This window comes from Moschus berezovskii, chromosome 23 (assembly GCF_049115385.1).
Source record: "Moschus berezovskii isolate FMDL1 chromosome 23, NW_MosBer_1.0, whole genome shotgun sequence".
Classification (NCBI taxonomy): Eukaryota; Metazoa; Chordata; class Mammalia; order Artiodactyla; family Moschidae; genus Moschus; species Moschus berezovskii.
The window spans coordinates 48,071,558-48,086,337 of record NC_142482.1 but is presented as its reverse complement, the minus strand read 5'-3'; the positions used below and the strand labels follow the sequence as shown (position 1 = coordinate 48,086,337).

Below are 14,780 nucleotides of genomic sequence, written 5' to 3'. Positions count from 1 at the left end.
TGACAAATGGTACAATAAGTATGAGCAAAGAATATGGACAAGGGAGCATCCATTTAAATGAAAAAGTACGTGCTGGGATCCATGATTTTTATTTGAGAAATAAATTATGCTATTAATCTCATAGTTGAGGACAAGTACTCTTGGAAAATCATACCAAAGTGTAGAAACAAGTCACTTATATTTTTAATCAGTTGTGTTCTTTGCAATAAGTTTGCACAGAAAAATGACATTGCAAAATTTGGAAAGCAAGTATAGTGGCTGAAATTAAATGTGTAAATGCAAATAAGTATCCCTGAATTATTTCTGTTGATTGAGTTTAGAGGCATTTACCATGAGGTTGTTGCTGAAAAGTCATGCTACTATGAACAACCTATTTTAGACATTCTGAAAACAGTTGATCCCAATCTGGTTGTTAAATATAAATATATAATGAAGAGATTTAGCACTTTTGTTCCATTTTCCCAGCAAGATCTTTTTAGTAACTGTGTGTGATTTATATGTTAACTGTGGTACTTTGGGCAGTGTGGGACAATTATGATTTACTATTTAAAAATAAGTTGCAGGCATGTCTGTTTTTACTTAACTCTTTGACTTTGAACTTGAAAAACCAAGATGAGTCTCTGTAAAAAATCAAGTCTTATCAGAGCGTCTTGCTGTGTTTGCAGTAAATGTGAGGCATCGTGCAGAGCAGGAGATGTGTTGGGTCTTTGGTGGGAAAAGAGGCGTGCCCTGCCAGTGCACAGCTGATAACAGGCCAGTTGCTTGGATTAAAAAAAAACTCATTAAGGATCAAGGGAACATTAGTAGCTACAGAGAAGTTCAGGTGGGGAGTAAACACAAGGGGAAAAAATAATGTATTGGCTCTGAGATGAGTAACCTAATATCTCTTGGAAAAAATTCAGTCCTTTAATTAATTGCAAAATTGCAGAAGCTAATATTGCAGTTATAGCAAACGCTAATGCTCAGCACCTGGCATGGTGCTAGAGTTGCTGACCTCCGAATAGATGCTTCAGAAGAGCTGCTAAATCAACAGGAGATGCCAAACGTAGCTTTGTACTTTACCTGGAAAAACAATAGGTGTTTAGTTCATAGATTGTAGTTAGAGTGAAAATAACTTCCAATTGTCATAACGTTGTTGTTGTTCAGTCACCCAGTTATGTCTGACTTCACAATCTCATGGATTGCAGCATGCCAGGCCTCCCTGTTCCTCACTATCTCCTGGAGTTTGCCCAAGTTCACGTCCATTTCATCGGTGATGCCATTCAGCCATCTCATCCTCTGTCGGCCTCTCCTCCTGTCTTCATTCTTTCCCAGCATCAGGGTCTTTTCCAGTGAGTCAGCTGTTTGCATCAGGTGACCAAAGTATTGGTCATAACGTTACCTTTTAAAAATGCTTGCTTTAAGATATCTATAATGTTGGCCTTCCCTCCTACATTCTCATCTTCACTAGGGCATTGTCATTATCTGTCTCTCCATACCCCACCCAGTAGTGACTCAATGAATGAGTGAATCAGAGGGTGAATAAAGAGGAGCTTTCTTCATAAAATAGATGGTAGAGCCCACGCGATCGTTGTGAATTTCAAAGTCTTAACATTCTGGTCAGAAGAGGCAGGACAAGATGACAAAGTAAATGAGCTTCAAGGGCTTCCATGTGTGAAAAAGGACATGAGGGAAGGGAGCCAACCCGAGGGAGTCTTAGCCCGTACCCACAGTGCACTGTATTTACCCATTTTCCTCTTACTAAGCTTAGACCACTCTGAAGAAATTACTTGATTTATCTAAAGTGCTGAAGAGAATTCATCATAAGGAAAAAGAGAAAACAGAAGAAAACCTGAAAACAAAGGGAAAAAAAAAATCCCAGTGAATGAGAGGTGATTTTTTTTTTTTAAACCATCAGGATAGAAGGAAGCCACTCTTGAATAACTTCTCTGATGCTTTAATACCTTTATGGTGGGCATTCCTGGCAAATTATATTGGGAGGACCCAGCCTTTTTGTGTTTCTAGAAGATGCTTCATGCTACAGACTTTAATTACAGAGCACTTCACTAGGCGGCTTTCCTTCCTCTTGGTTCTGTTCACATTACCTGACTCTTGAGATTTTTCTTAAACTCTTTTAACAGTTTTTTTTTTTTAATTGAACAGTTTAAAGGAAAATAACAAAGTTTCTATCATTATTTTAAATGAATGGTATGGAAAAATGGGTCTGTTGAAAAGACATTTTATTAAATCTTCCCAGGAACAGAAGATATCACACTTAGCATAGAATGTAGGTTTAAGTTTCTGTTGAGAGTCTAGCATTGTGTGTGGCACTTGATATAGCAGATATTGCATAAATATGTAATCAATAAAAGGAAAGGAGGGAGAATTCTTAATCCTTAACAGGCAGTCAAAGTTGAGCATCTGTTTGGAACACCTATAAACCCTATTTCTAACTTACCGATGCTGTAAAAAACTTTAGGGGATTCATTTTAAATGATGACATAACTGACAAAGATATCTTATTTCTACACACGCACATATATGTATATATAATCTATATATGCGTGTGTGTGTGTATAAAATGCTTGGTGGGAAAACACCCTGAAATTGAAGAAACATAATGATAATCTATGTAATAATTATTAATTTGAATATGAAATAGAAACTATTGATAAAATAATAGATTAAAAAGCATTTTACCTCATATTAGATCTGTGATGCCTCTTCATTACTCACCACATACAGATAAGCCCTTCATCATGACCTATAGGGTCCTGCCAGCAAATTTGGAAAACTTAGCAGTGGCCACAGGACTAGAAAAGGTCAGTTTTCCTTCCAATCCCAAAGAAAGGCAATGCCAAAGAATGTTCAAACTACCACACAATTGCATTCATCTCACACGCTAGCAAAGTAGTGCTCAAAATTCTCCAAGCCAGAATTCTCCAATTCATCAATACGTGAACCGTGAACTTCCAGATGTTTAAGCTGGATTTAGAAAAGGCAGAGGAACCAGAGATCAAATTGCCAACCTTTGTTGGATCATTGAAAAAGCAAGAGAGTTCCAGAAAAACATCTGCTTTATTGACTATTCCAAAGTCTTTGACTGTGTGGATCACAACAAACTGGGAAGTTCTGAAAGAGATGGGAATACCAGACCACCTGACCTGCCTCTTGAGAAACCTGTATGCAGGTCAGGAAGCAACAGTTAGAACTGGACATGGAACAACAGACTGGTTCCACGTTGGGAAAGGAATATGTCAAGGCTGTATATTGTCACCCTGCTTATTTACCTTGTATACAGAGTACATTATGAGAAATGTCGGGCTGGATGACACCACCGTTATGGCAGAAAGTGAAGAAGAACTGAAGAGCCTCTTGATGAAAGTGAAAGAGGACAGTGAAAAAGTTGGCTTAAAACTCAACATTCAGAAAACTAAGATCATGGCATCCAGTCCCATCACTCCATGGCAAATAGATGGGGAAACAGTGGAAACAGACTTTATTTTGGGGGCCTCCAAAATCACAGCAGAAAGTGAGTGCAATGAAATTAAAAGATCCTTGCCCCTTGGAAGGAAAGCTATGACCAATCTAGACAGCATATTAAAAAGCAGAGACATTACTTTGCCAACAAAGGTCGTCTAGTCAAAGCTATGGTTTTTCCAGTGGTCATGTATGGATGTGAGAGTTGGACTATAAACAAAGCTGAACACCGAAGAATTGATGCTTTAGAACTGTTGTGTTGGAGAAGACTCTTGAGAGTCCCTTGGACTGCATGGAGATCCAAGCAGTCAATCCTAAGGAAGTCAGTCCTGAATATTCATTGGAAGGACTGATGCTAAAGTTGAAACTCTAATACGCTGGCCACCTGAGGCAAATACTGACTCATTGGAAAAGACCCTGATGCTGGGAAAGATTGAAGGCAGGAGGAGAAGGGGACGACAGAGAATGAGATGGTTGGATGGTATCACCAACACAATAGACATGAGTTTGAGTAAACTCTGGGAGTTGGTGATGGACAGGGAAGCCTGGCGTGCTGCAGTTCCTGGGGTCGAAACGAGCTGGACACGACTGAGCGGCCGAACTGACTGACAGGCTCCTTAAGATGCTTCTTTCATTACATTCCTGTTTGCTCTTCCCCTCGCTACCCTTACGATGCCTCCTGTGTAGCCCGCATTTTTTAAACGCATTTTATACTCCTGCTATTTTTACTTCAATTTTTTTTTACATTTCACACTTACCATATGATGACAGTGGGTAGTAATCAGTTAATCAGAATTGCTAATGTTTGCTACTGCATATGTTGACTAATATATTCCCCTACTATGTGCTCCTATAGCATCTAGTAAGAGATACTTTCCCTCTATTTTTGCTTTCCTGTTGATATGCTAAGATAATAATGCTGGCATATTCCTCTTCAGTTAACTCTGACCTTCTAGATGGAGTGGATTGTGAATTTGATACTCTTGAAACTGCATTGCTTAGTTTTGCCCTTTGGGTTGTGGGTAGCCCAAGGTAAGGTATTATGTTACTTCAGACTGACCATTTGGTGCTGGTAGTAAAAAATCTTCTTGCCAGTGCAGGAGATGCAAGAGATGTGGGTTCAATCCCTGAGTTGGGAAGATCCCCTGGAGTAGGAAATGGCACCCTATTCCAATATTCTTGCCTGGAAATTTCCATGGGCAAAGGAGGCTGGTGGGCTAGTCCATGGGGTTGCAAAAGAGTCAGACACAACTGGGTAAGTTAACATCTCATTTTATTGACAGAGAAGCCAAGTCTTAGAAAGCTCTAATAATTGACTATATTACATATGTGATTAGCAGCTGCCTGGTCTCTAATCTCCTCTGATTCTAAAATATTTTCTACAATCCTGCATCTTCCATAAGACCTTCCCCAATAATTTCCAGTTTCTTTCCTTGCTTTGTCAGACTCTGTGTAACATGTCTGTGTTGGCATTCATCATGGGGCAATGTGATTCCTTATTTACACATAAATCCAACAAAAGTGTTCTCATCTTTAGGGAGAGGCTGTATCGTTTATCTTTGTGTTTCAGCGCCATGGAAAACATGTACATGATAAGTGTGTATGGGATGATGTGCTGGCTCTCACTTTACCTGCTGTTTGATTGCGTGTCTTACACATATTGAGGCTCTTTCATATCTGGGCTGAGTATCTGGTTTTTGAATAGTTTGTGGATGGTTGTCATACATGCTTCTCACTGTGGGTCACCCTAGTGTGAAGAGGCGCTAGGTGGTAGGGGAAAACCCACCTAAGTGGTATGCTTTAGTTGTTTACCCTGCTAATGTATCATGGTGACAGATCGTCTCTTTTGAACTACCTGGAGCCAGTGAGTTCATTATATGATTACTGAACTTGTCGATTATTTAGGTTTTTAGCTTCTTTCTTCTCTTTCCTGCCTCTTAGCTTTCACTGCTTTTTATCACCTCCATCAGAGAAGTCAACAGTGGATGGTCAAGGAGGAGAAATTAAAGAGCAGTTTGTCTTGCTCTTTATTTTATGGATTGGCTGGTAGGGAAAAGCTATGAAAGCTGTTGACCAGTAAGGGATATGAGGATTATCTGTGAATTTGATTTATCTAACCTATCCTGGTTCTCCTTGTGTTACAAATAATTTAAAATAACTTTTATCTTCCTTGAAGATGCCTGTATATCTTAGAGTCATGTTAGAATTTTGGTGTACCACTTACAGCCTAGTCCAGAGAGAGCAAGTTGATTAATCTGGAGGACATATGCTTTTTATTAAGGACTCTTCTTACGTTCAGATTATGAATAAAGCAAATTGGTTACTTTTAAATTTATGTTGTGAGAGTTGGACTGTGAAGAAAGCTGAGCGCCGAAGAATTGATGCTTTTGAACTGTGATGTTGGAGAAGACTCTTGAGAGTTGAGAGCCCCTTGGACTGCAAGGAGTTCCAACCAGTCCATTCTAGAGGAGATCGATCCTGGGTGTTCTTTGGAAGGACTGATGCTAAAGGTGAAACTCCAATACTTTGGCCGCCTTATGCGAAGAGTTGACTCATTGGAAAAGACTCTGATGCTGGGAGGGATTGGGGGCAGGAGGAGAAGGGGATGACAGAGGATAAGATGGATGGGTGGCGTGACCAACTCAGTGGACATGAGGTTGAGTGAACTCCGGGAGTTGGTGATGGACAGGGAGGCCTGGTGTGCTGCGATTCATGGGGTCGCAAAGAGTCGGACATGACTGAGTGACTGAACTGAACTGAATTTTATGTTACTCTGCAATACATTGCTGAAAAGTATTGCCACTCATATTTACATTGATTACATTTTAATCAGCTTGATTTAAAATGTATAGTTTTTTTACAAGATTTATATTTAGTATATTTGTTATATATATTATATAAGTTTAATCAGTGATACTTTAAGTATTCCATCCATTTTTGATTGAGAAACCTTGTATTTACTACAAGACAGTTTCCTGCTACTCTTGATTTTTGTATATTTTATTTACTTACTTCTATGTAAAAGACCTTACATTTTAATCTAATTGTTGATTTAGCAAAGTTAATTTGTCTGGTGAAAAACAGTAGATATCTGTCAAGGACTTTCGCTGCATGGTAATTTATGAACATTAACAGTAAGTTTGGCCTCGTCGACTTCTGAAAAATGCCTCATAGTTTCCAAATAATAGCAAACTCAGTACCTGCTGTGCTTATGTTTCATCAATGCAGTACAGAATTTCCAGATTGAAGCGAACAGTTCACATGTGTCTTTAAACCTTTGGATTTTTCCTTGAGATTTATACTTTGCAGCATAATAGAAAAATATACAAATAGATTTAGTGCTGTTATATGCAAACTATTTCACCCTTTCCGTGAATAGAAGGGCAAGGAAATGAAAAGGAGAAATCTTTTGTTTCTGCAGTCCACTATAGCTTTTGAGTCTTGTCAGTGTGGTTTGATGTGACTGTTGGCACCCAGCTCTCTATTAATTAGACTTACCAGCATTTTACTTCATTCTTAACCTGCCATTGGTTTGTGACTGGATTTCAAGAGATCAGTGAAACTTCTGAAACTGGAAACCAGAGTTTGTGCCTTTGAAAATTTAGGGGAAGAGGCCATCATCAATTATTAAAAGGATTTCTATATCCTTAATAAAGAGCTCGTCAAGCCTAATTCTGAGAGCTGGGAGCAGCCTCCCCAGAAAGGAAGATAAACGGGGTTTGTGCCCCAGTCCTATTTGCTGAATGACTTGAATCCTGGTAAAACCACTAAATAAATTCATTTATTTATGAAGGCACTGCTTGTATTTTTTAAATTAATTTTTATTGGAATATAGCTGCTATACAATATTGTGTCGTTTCTTCTGTACAGCAAAGTCAATCAGTTATCCATATGCCCACTCTTTCTTAGATTCTGTTCCCATATAGGTCATTACAGAGTACCGAGTAGAGTTCCCTGTGTTATAAAGTAGGCTCTTATTAGCTATCTGTTTTGCATATAGTACTATTTGAGTGACTGAGTCTCATAACTGCAGGCAGGTCAGAGGACGCAGAAAAGAAACAAGCTTATAAAGAGTTAGACTTGATCTCAACAAATAACTGTTGCTATTCTCACAGCCACAGACTCATCAGTTTCATCAGGAATTTTATGTTTATCATCCCAGGTATATTTTTCCCAGGGGGAGAATGAACTATTTTGTGCATGGCTGTTTCTCATGTTGAAAATACTATCTCTGTCTTCTTGGGGAGAACAATGGAAAGTCCATGTTTTAAGATTCTGTTTATGTGGCGGTAGTTTATACAGCGACTCACCCTGTGGGCCTCCCTGCCGCCCTCAGTTTCTGAATGACCAGATAGCATGGGTGGGTGTGTAGACTCAGCAAACGAATATAAATAGATTGGCTTTGGATATCATAATATAGTTTAATCCACTTGGTGATAATATCATCTGAACTTTGCAACCACTGATGACATTTTTCTCTTGCCATTGGCCTAAATTTTTACGTATTGCTCATGAAATCTAGTGACTTATTGACAATCATTCCCTAGAGAGACGATCATCTTCCTGAGAGGAAAAAACATAGAGATAAAACGTGGGTGAAGATGATAAGTGAAAAGTCCTCAGCAAATGCCTTATAAAGAGACTTATGTCACAGTCAAATAGCTGGAATTGTGCGTGCGTGTGCATGTGTGTGTGTATCTCTCTCTCTGTATATATATATATATATTTATAACTGAACTGAACTGACAAAGCAGGACACTTTAATATGTCAGAATTGTAAATATAATTCTAGGATACTGGAAGCCTGGAAATTTACATATTTTGATTGTGGCATACAAAATATTCCTGTTTCATCTTTTAGTATTCTGGTGTACATCTCAGTTTCTAAAGAAGGGCATTAGATATGTATATGCTTTAATTTGCATCTTAAAAGGCATTTCACTTTGCCATTTCCCTGAATCCTTAATTTCACAGGAGTAGCTGAGAAGGCTTCCATGTCACCTGTCAAAATTTGTATAGTTCAAACTCCACAATACACCATCTGTGGGCTTTATCGTCCTCATTAATTTAGGAAGTCAGTTATTCTCAAACCATTGAGAAATGCTGCCTCTGACTTTTCCTTCAACAGCACAGAACATGGCTAACACAGAAGGCATTCGATGTAATTTTTTCTTTACACCTTTCTTTGAATACTAGGATCATTTCTGTATTGATTTCTTTGCTCTGATAGCCTACGAAAGGCTCCCATACACCATTGCTAATTCAGCACTTAGTAAAGTGAAATCTTCATATTTTATATCAGGTGGGTAATGGAATTTTCACGTGATTCATGGTGTAGAACAGAAAGGTTGGTAATGAAGTTAATGGTTCATAGAATAATTGAGAGACATTCTGCATATTTTTCAGGAGTAGTTCCTTGGTTTGCTTCTATTTATTTTTAATCTACTAAATTGTTTGTTGTTTTTAGATCCAGTGTGCATCTGTCCTTTTTCCCATATCTTCCTTTGCCTACCACAAAAATAATCCACATGAAAATGTTAGACTTTCACATTTTAAGTCCAAAATTCTTTAATGTCATTTAACAGTAAATGATGATTGTGTCCTAAATTGGAAACATAAGGGTTCTTAAACTATTAAGAATGCCTTTATTTGAATGTGTTGAACAGAACTATCAAGTAGATAATGAGCATGAGTGGCATATGTGTAATAAATCATTGTTAGCATTAGTGGGTGCTGCACGTGGGCCAGATAAGTCAAACTGTTTAGAGTAATATTGAAAGTTCTCCAGTTGTTCATTAGTTTAGGGGGACAGAAATCTATTCTTTCTCTTTATAGCTTGTATTTTTCTCTATTTTTCAAATTGTTGTGAAAAGTTTGCTCCTCATAAAGCCTTGTTTGATTAGAGAAAATATTGTTGATAATCTGTCTCTAATATGTGGTAGCAAAGAAGTAACTTTCATAGTTATGTGTTAAAATACGTCTGAAAAGCAAGCTTTACATCAACTTTTTATTACATAGTCATATGAAATAGCAGCCTAAATGCTACTCAGTTGAAATTTCAGACATTCATCTTTTCCTTCATTGTCTACTTCGTTTTTCCACTTCAGTAGATCTTGTTTTTTGTTCCTCTATTGCTCTATTGGGCTTCCCTGGTGGCTCAGAGGTTAAAGCGTCTGCCTCTAGTGCGGGAGACCCAGGTTCGATCCCTGGGTCGGGAAGATCCCCTGGAGAAGGAAACGGTAACCCACTCCAGTATTCTTGCCTGGAGAATCCCATGGACGGAGAAGCCTGGTAGGCTACAGTCCACGGGGTCACATAGAGTCGGACACGACTGAGCAACGGAACGGAACGGATTGCTCTGTTGCTGTCTTTGTATTAACTTCCTAAGGTCACTGTAACAAAGTACCATAAATTGGGTGGCTTAAATAACAGAAATCTCTGCTCACAGTTTGGGAGGCTAGAGGTTCCTGAATCAAAGTGTTGTCAGGGTTAGTTCCTTCTGACCTGTTCTCTCTCCCAGCTTCAGCTGGTTGCTGACAGTCCTTGGCGTGCCTTGGCGGGTGGTCATAGCCCCGCAGTCTCTGTTTCCATCGTAACATGGTGTTCTCCTCTGTGACTAAACCGCCTCTCCTTTATAAGGGCACCAATCATTGCATCAGAGCCCAGGCTAGCTCACTGTGACTTCATTTAAACTTGATTATATCTGCAAAGACCGTGTTTCCAAAGAAGCTCATTTTCATAGGTTCTAGGGATGATGATGTCAAAAATGTCTTTTTGTGACTCACGATTTAGCCCACAACAGCATTCTTTTGTGGTAAATAACGTATCCTCTATGTGCCATTTGAATTTATATATTATAATCTTTAAAATTACTTTCTCAGTGCTTACTTTGGTATCTTAATCTATAGTCGTCTAGTCTAGGCTAATATCAACTTTGCAGTAGGATGCACAACTTTTGTTTCTATATGTAGCTCAATTCTCTCTCCCCTTCTTTATGCTGATGTTATCATACACAAGCATATCTTTATAAAATATACATATATCTACATATTCATAATTAATGCTTCATGCAGTTGTTTAAGTTACAAAGACAAAAATAAGAGTAACAAACAGAAACCACATTTTTATCATCTTGTGTATTTACCTTTACCCGTGTACATTATTTCTTCGTGTGGATTGGAGTTTACTATGTAATGTCATTTCATTTTGGCCTTGGTGGACTCTATTTATATTTCTAAATTGGGGTTCTTAGCAAAGTATTCTCTCAGTTTTTGTTTATCTAGGCATGTGCTAAGTTGCCTCAGTCATGTCGGACTCTTTGCAACCCTATGGACTGTAGCCCACCAGGCTCCTCTGTCTATGGGATTCTCCAGGCAAGAATACTGGAGTGGGTTGCCATGCACTCCTCTAGGGAATCTTCCTGACCTAGGAATCAAACCCGCATCTCTTGTGTCTCTTGCCTTGGCAGATGGGTTCTTTACCACTGTCGCCACCTGGGATAGCTTAGCTTTTTCTTTATTTTTGAAAGATAGCTTCTCTGGAGAGAGAAGTCTTGGTTAGCAGTCTTTCAACACTTTATATTTGTCTTTCCACTACCTTCTGGCCTCTGATTTCTGATATCAACTGTTAATCTTATTGAGGATCGCTTATTCATGATGAGATACTTGTCTCTTGCTGTTATCAGTATTCCCTTTTTGTCTTTCAGTGGTTTGTGAGATCACTAGGTATAGATCTCTTTGAGTTTATCCTGTTTAGAATCCGTACAGCTTCAAGGTTATGCAGATTAATAGTTTTCCTCAAATTTCTGAGTTTGGGGATATAATTGTTTCAGATATTTTTCTACTTTTTTCTTCCCTTCTAAAATCTATATTATGTATCTATTCATATGTTTGATGGTATTTCACAGATTTGAGACACTATTAATTTTTACTCATTGTTTTTTTCTTTCTGTTCCTCAGACTGAGTAATCTCAATTAACCTGTCTTCAAGTTTACTGATTGTTTCTTATGCCAGCTCAAATCTGCTGAGATCCTACAGTGAATTTTTAAATTTCATTCCTTTTACTTTTCATACCAGAATGTCTTCTCATTATTGGTATTCTTTATTCAGTGAGACATCGTTCCCATGCTTTTCTTTAATTCTTTAAGCATGATTTGCTTTACTTCTTTGAAAGTCTTAATCAGTCAGTCGTGTCTCTCTTTGCGACCCCGTGGACTATAGCCCATCAGGCAGCTCTGTCCATGGAATTCTCCAGGCAAGAATACTGGAGTGGGTAGCCATTCCCTTCTCCAGGAATTTGTCCTGACCCAGAGATTGAACCCACGTCTCCTGCATTGTAGGCAGATTCTTTCCCCGCTGAGCCTCCATAGTTAAAATGATGATTTAAAGTCTTTGTCTAGCAAGTCCACTATGTGGACTTTTGCTGAGTGAGTTACTGTTGATTGCTTTTTTTTCTGTGTGTTTTTCATGCTTTGTAATTTTTTGTTGAAAACTAGACTTTTAAATATAATGTGGCAGCTCTGGAAATCAGATACTCTTTACCCCCCAGGATTTATTGTTGGTGGTGGTAGTTTAGTGACTTTAAAATTCAGTCAAGTCAGTACTTTGTTATATGTGGCCTGAAGTCTCTATCAAGTTAAAAGCTTAATAGTCAACTAACGATTGGACAGAAATTTCCTTAAATGCCTAGAACCAATAAGTTTCTGTCTTTGCAGAAGAGCCCTTTATGCAATTGGAGCATCCTTCAGTGTTCAGGTTGCTTACAATTCCTGTGTGTGTAAAATCTCAGACTTGGCCAGAGATGAGAGCTAAGGACCTTCTCGTGTCTGCTGAGTAGGTGCATAGCCAGACATGCAGACGTCTTTGTGCATGCACACGGCCTTCTAGAGTCTCAGGAATATGTCAGTGTGTTTCAAAACCCCTTCTGGACATCACATCCCCTAGCTTTTCCTTTTAAGCTTTTTGATTTGCTTATTATTTGCTCTGTTATTTGCAGCCCCAGGCAGCCATGATGTTAAGCAATTGCAGCTGATTATTTTTGACAAATGCCCCTGGGAAAAAGGCTTTTCTCACTGGGTGAGTGCCAGGTCAGGTTAAATAAGAAATCCATGTGAGTGGAGTCTTCCATGAAACCACGACACAGGTCAAATAGCGACAGTTTTTCTGGGAATGGAGGTTTGAAGGAGCTCCAACCCTCTTCTGCCCCCTCCAGTGGCTGCCACAGCTGCTGGTTTTCACCATGATTAAAGATTGTTGGTTTTTAAGGCCACCACAGAACTGAGGAGTGGGAGGTGAGAAAAGAGCCAGTTTAAAATGCCACGTAACTGTGTGTTCTTACCAAGACTGCTCCACTTTTCCTGAATAAACACTCCTCAGGTTGCTGTAAGCCTTTCAGTTAATTTCTAGAGTTCTGGAAAAAATTGATTCTGACCATTTGTGTCACTGTCCTTATTGTTTTTTATGGAGGAGAGGCTTTTCAGGGGTCTTTACTTTGCCATCCCTGCTGATGTCAATAAATATTCCTTATACCTTAAAATGGGCTGCCTTTGTGTCTTTCAGGCCAGGAGTGTATGGGGTTGGCTCAGTATTCTTCCTTAATTTTTGTGTTCCATGTCAAAGGTGCCATCAGCCACTTATGGTTCCATCTGCCCTTGTAAAGCTTGTGAGGAGGAACTCATGTTATTCGTAGGCTATTGACTGCCAAAGATCACTATTAATTGAGTCTCTTAGTGGCCTGTAACAAACAACAGCCTCACAGAAGGCACAGAGATTTAGCAACTAAAATGCATCCCTCATTAGATACTCATAGCTGTGGGCATCAAACAGGAAAATGTTGCTTACATCTAGGAACCTTGCCTGAGACATATAGTTGCTCCCCTGTCTTTTTTTTATTGATCCTTTTTCTAAAAACCATACAAAATATTACTCTGTTACATATATTCTAATAGATCAGCCTCCAAATCACTCTCCTGTATTGTTGAGACTATTGTAAGTCTCTTCTCATGAAAATGCTTCATTATCTTGATACATGGTATTTCCATCTATGTTCCAAACTCTGGGTCATCTTCCAGAAAGCTTTGTGCATCAGTTGACTGCTGCTGCTGCTGCTGCTGCGTCACTTCAGTCGTGTCCGACTCTGTGTGACCCCATAGACGGCAGTCAACCAGGTTCCCCCGTCCCTGGGATTCTCCTAGATATTTGTTAATTAGAAAGAGGTTTGCTATTGATGCTGCTTTACTAACTAGGAAGATATTGAACTTAGAGTTAAGCTGTACGCTGTAGAATTTGCAGTGAAACACTGGAAAATATTGGTAATTTGCGGATATGTAACTCCTGAAATTAAAGAGTCGTTTTGAAATTTGCAGTGCGTTGTTTTACTGTCACGGAAATAAACATAGATTTTAAAGTTTGCCAAAAATTAAAAAAAATATATCTTTATGATGTTTTTCTTTATTGTCCTTCTAGCTGAAAGGGACATGACTGAATTGAAATGTTCACAGAAGTAGGAGACCTTAGTCTGAATCAGTTTGTCATTAATCTGGGAAATTAGTTGAATCTTGATCAATCTATTTGCATTTCAGTCTTTTCGAAAAGGGAACATCATTTTAAAGGGATTGAGATGAATGAGATAGATTGAAATTTTTCCATTTGATCTCTTTAATTCTGAGGCTTCTAAAATCTTGGCAGACTCATTTTACTTGATGTGACCTAGAACTTAAAAATATAGCATTTCAGAGAATTGCTGGAATTCTGTGGTGGTCCAGTGGTTAGGACTCGGTGCTTTTATTGCTGAGGGCACAGGTTCAATCCCTGGTCAGAAAACTAAGATCCCACAAGCTGTGTGATGCAGCCAAAAAAAGAGAAAGAAACCCACAAAAAAAAACAAACAAAAAAAGCCAAAGAAATGTTGTGTCATTTCATCGTTCCATATTTGGTATGAAATAATCATCCTAATACTTTCTTTGACGGTTGTATCATGTTTATATAAGCCTGTGAATGAGAGGCCTGGATCACAAAAGCTTTCCGATTCTGTAGTTAAGTGTGGGGAATCACTTAATTTGTATCCTCTGCCTAACACCTGAGAAAGAAGCATGGAGCTCCTCACTTGCAAGTGCTTTTCATGCTGCAAATGATACAGTAGAAAAATGGAATCTGTAGAAAACCGTACCAAGAAGATCTCTCTCTTATTGAAGGAATAATTGTTCCATAGACCATTCTGGTTCCCCACTTACAGCCCTGGAGAGGAATTGGGGATTGTTTGGGGGGCTGGCGCCATAAGCCCTTGGGCACACCACCAGTATTCACTCCCAGTCTTGCTGGGT

At 38.8% G+C, this 14,780-nt stretch overlaps 1 protein-coding gene across 6 annotated transcripts in view; it reads left to right on the top strand.

Annotated features, from left to right (window-relative positions):
* CDKAL1 (CDKAL1 threonylcarbamoyladenosine tRNA methylthiotransferase) overlaps positions 1–14,780 on the top strand; it is a 599,197-nt gene that overhangs the window by 354,314 nt on the left and 230,103 nt on the right. The gene's annotated exons all lie outside the window — the stretch shown is intronic.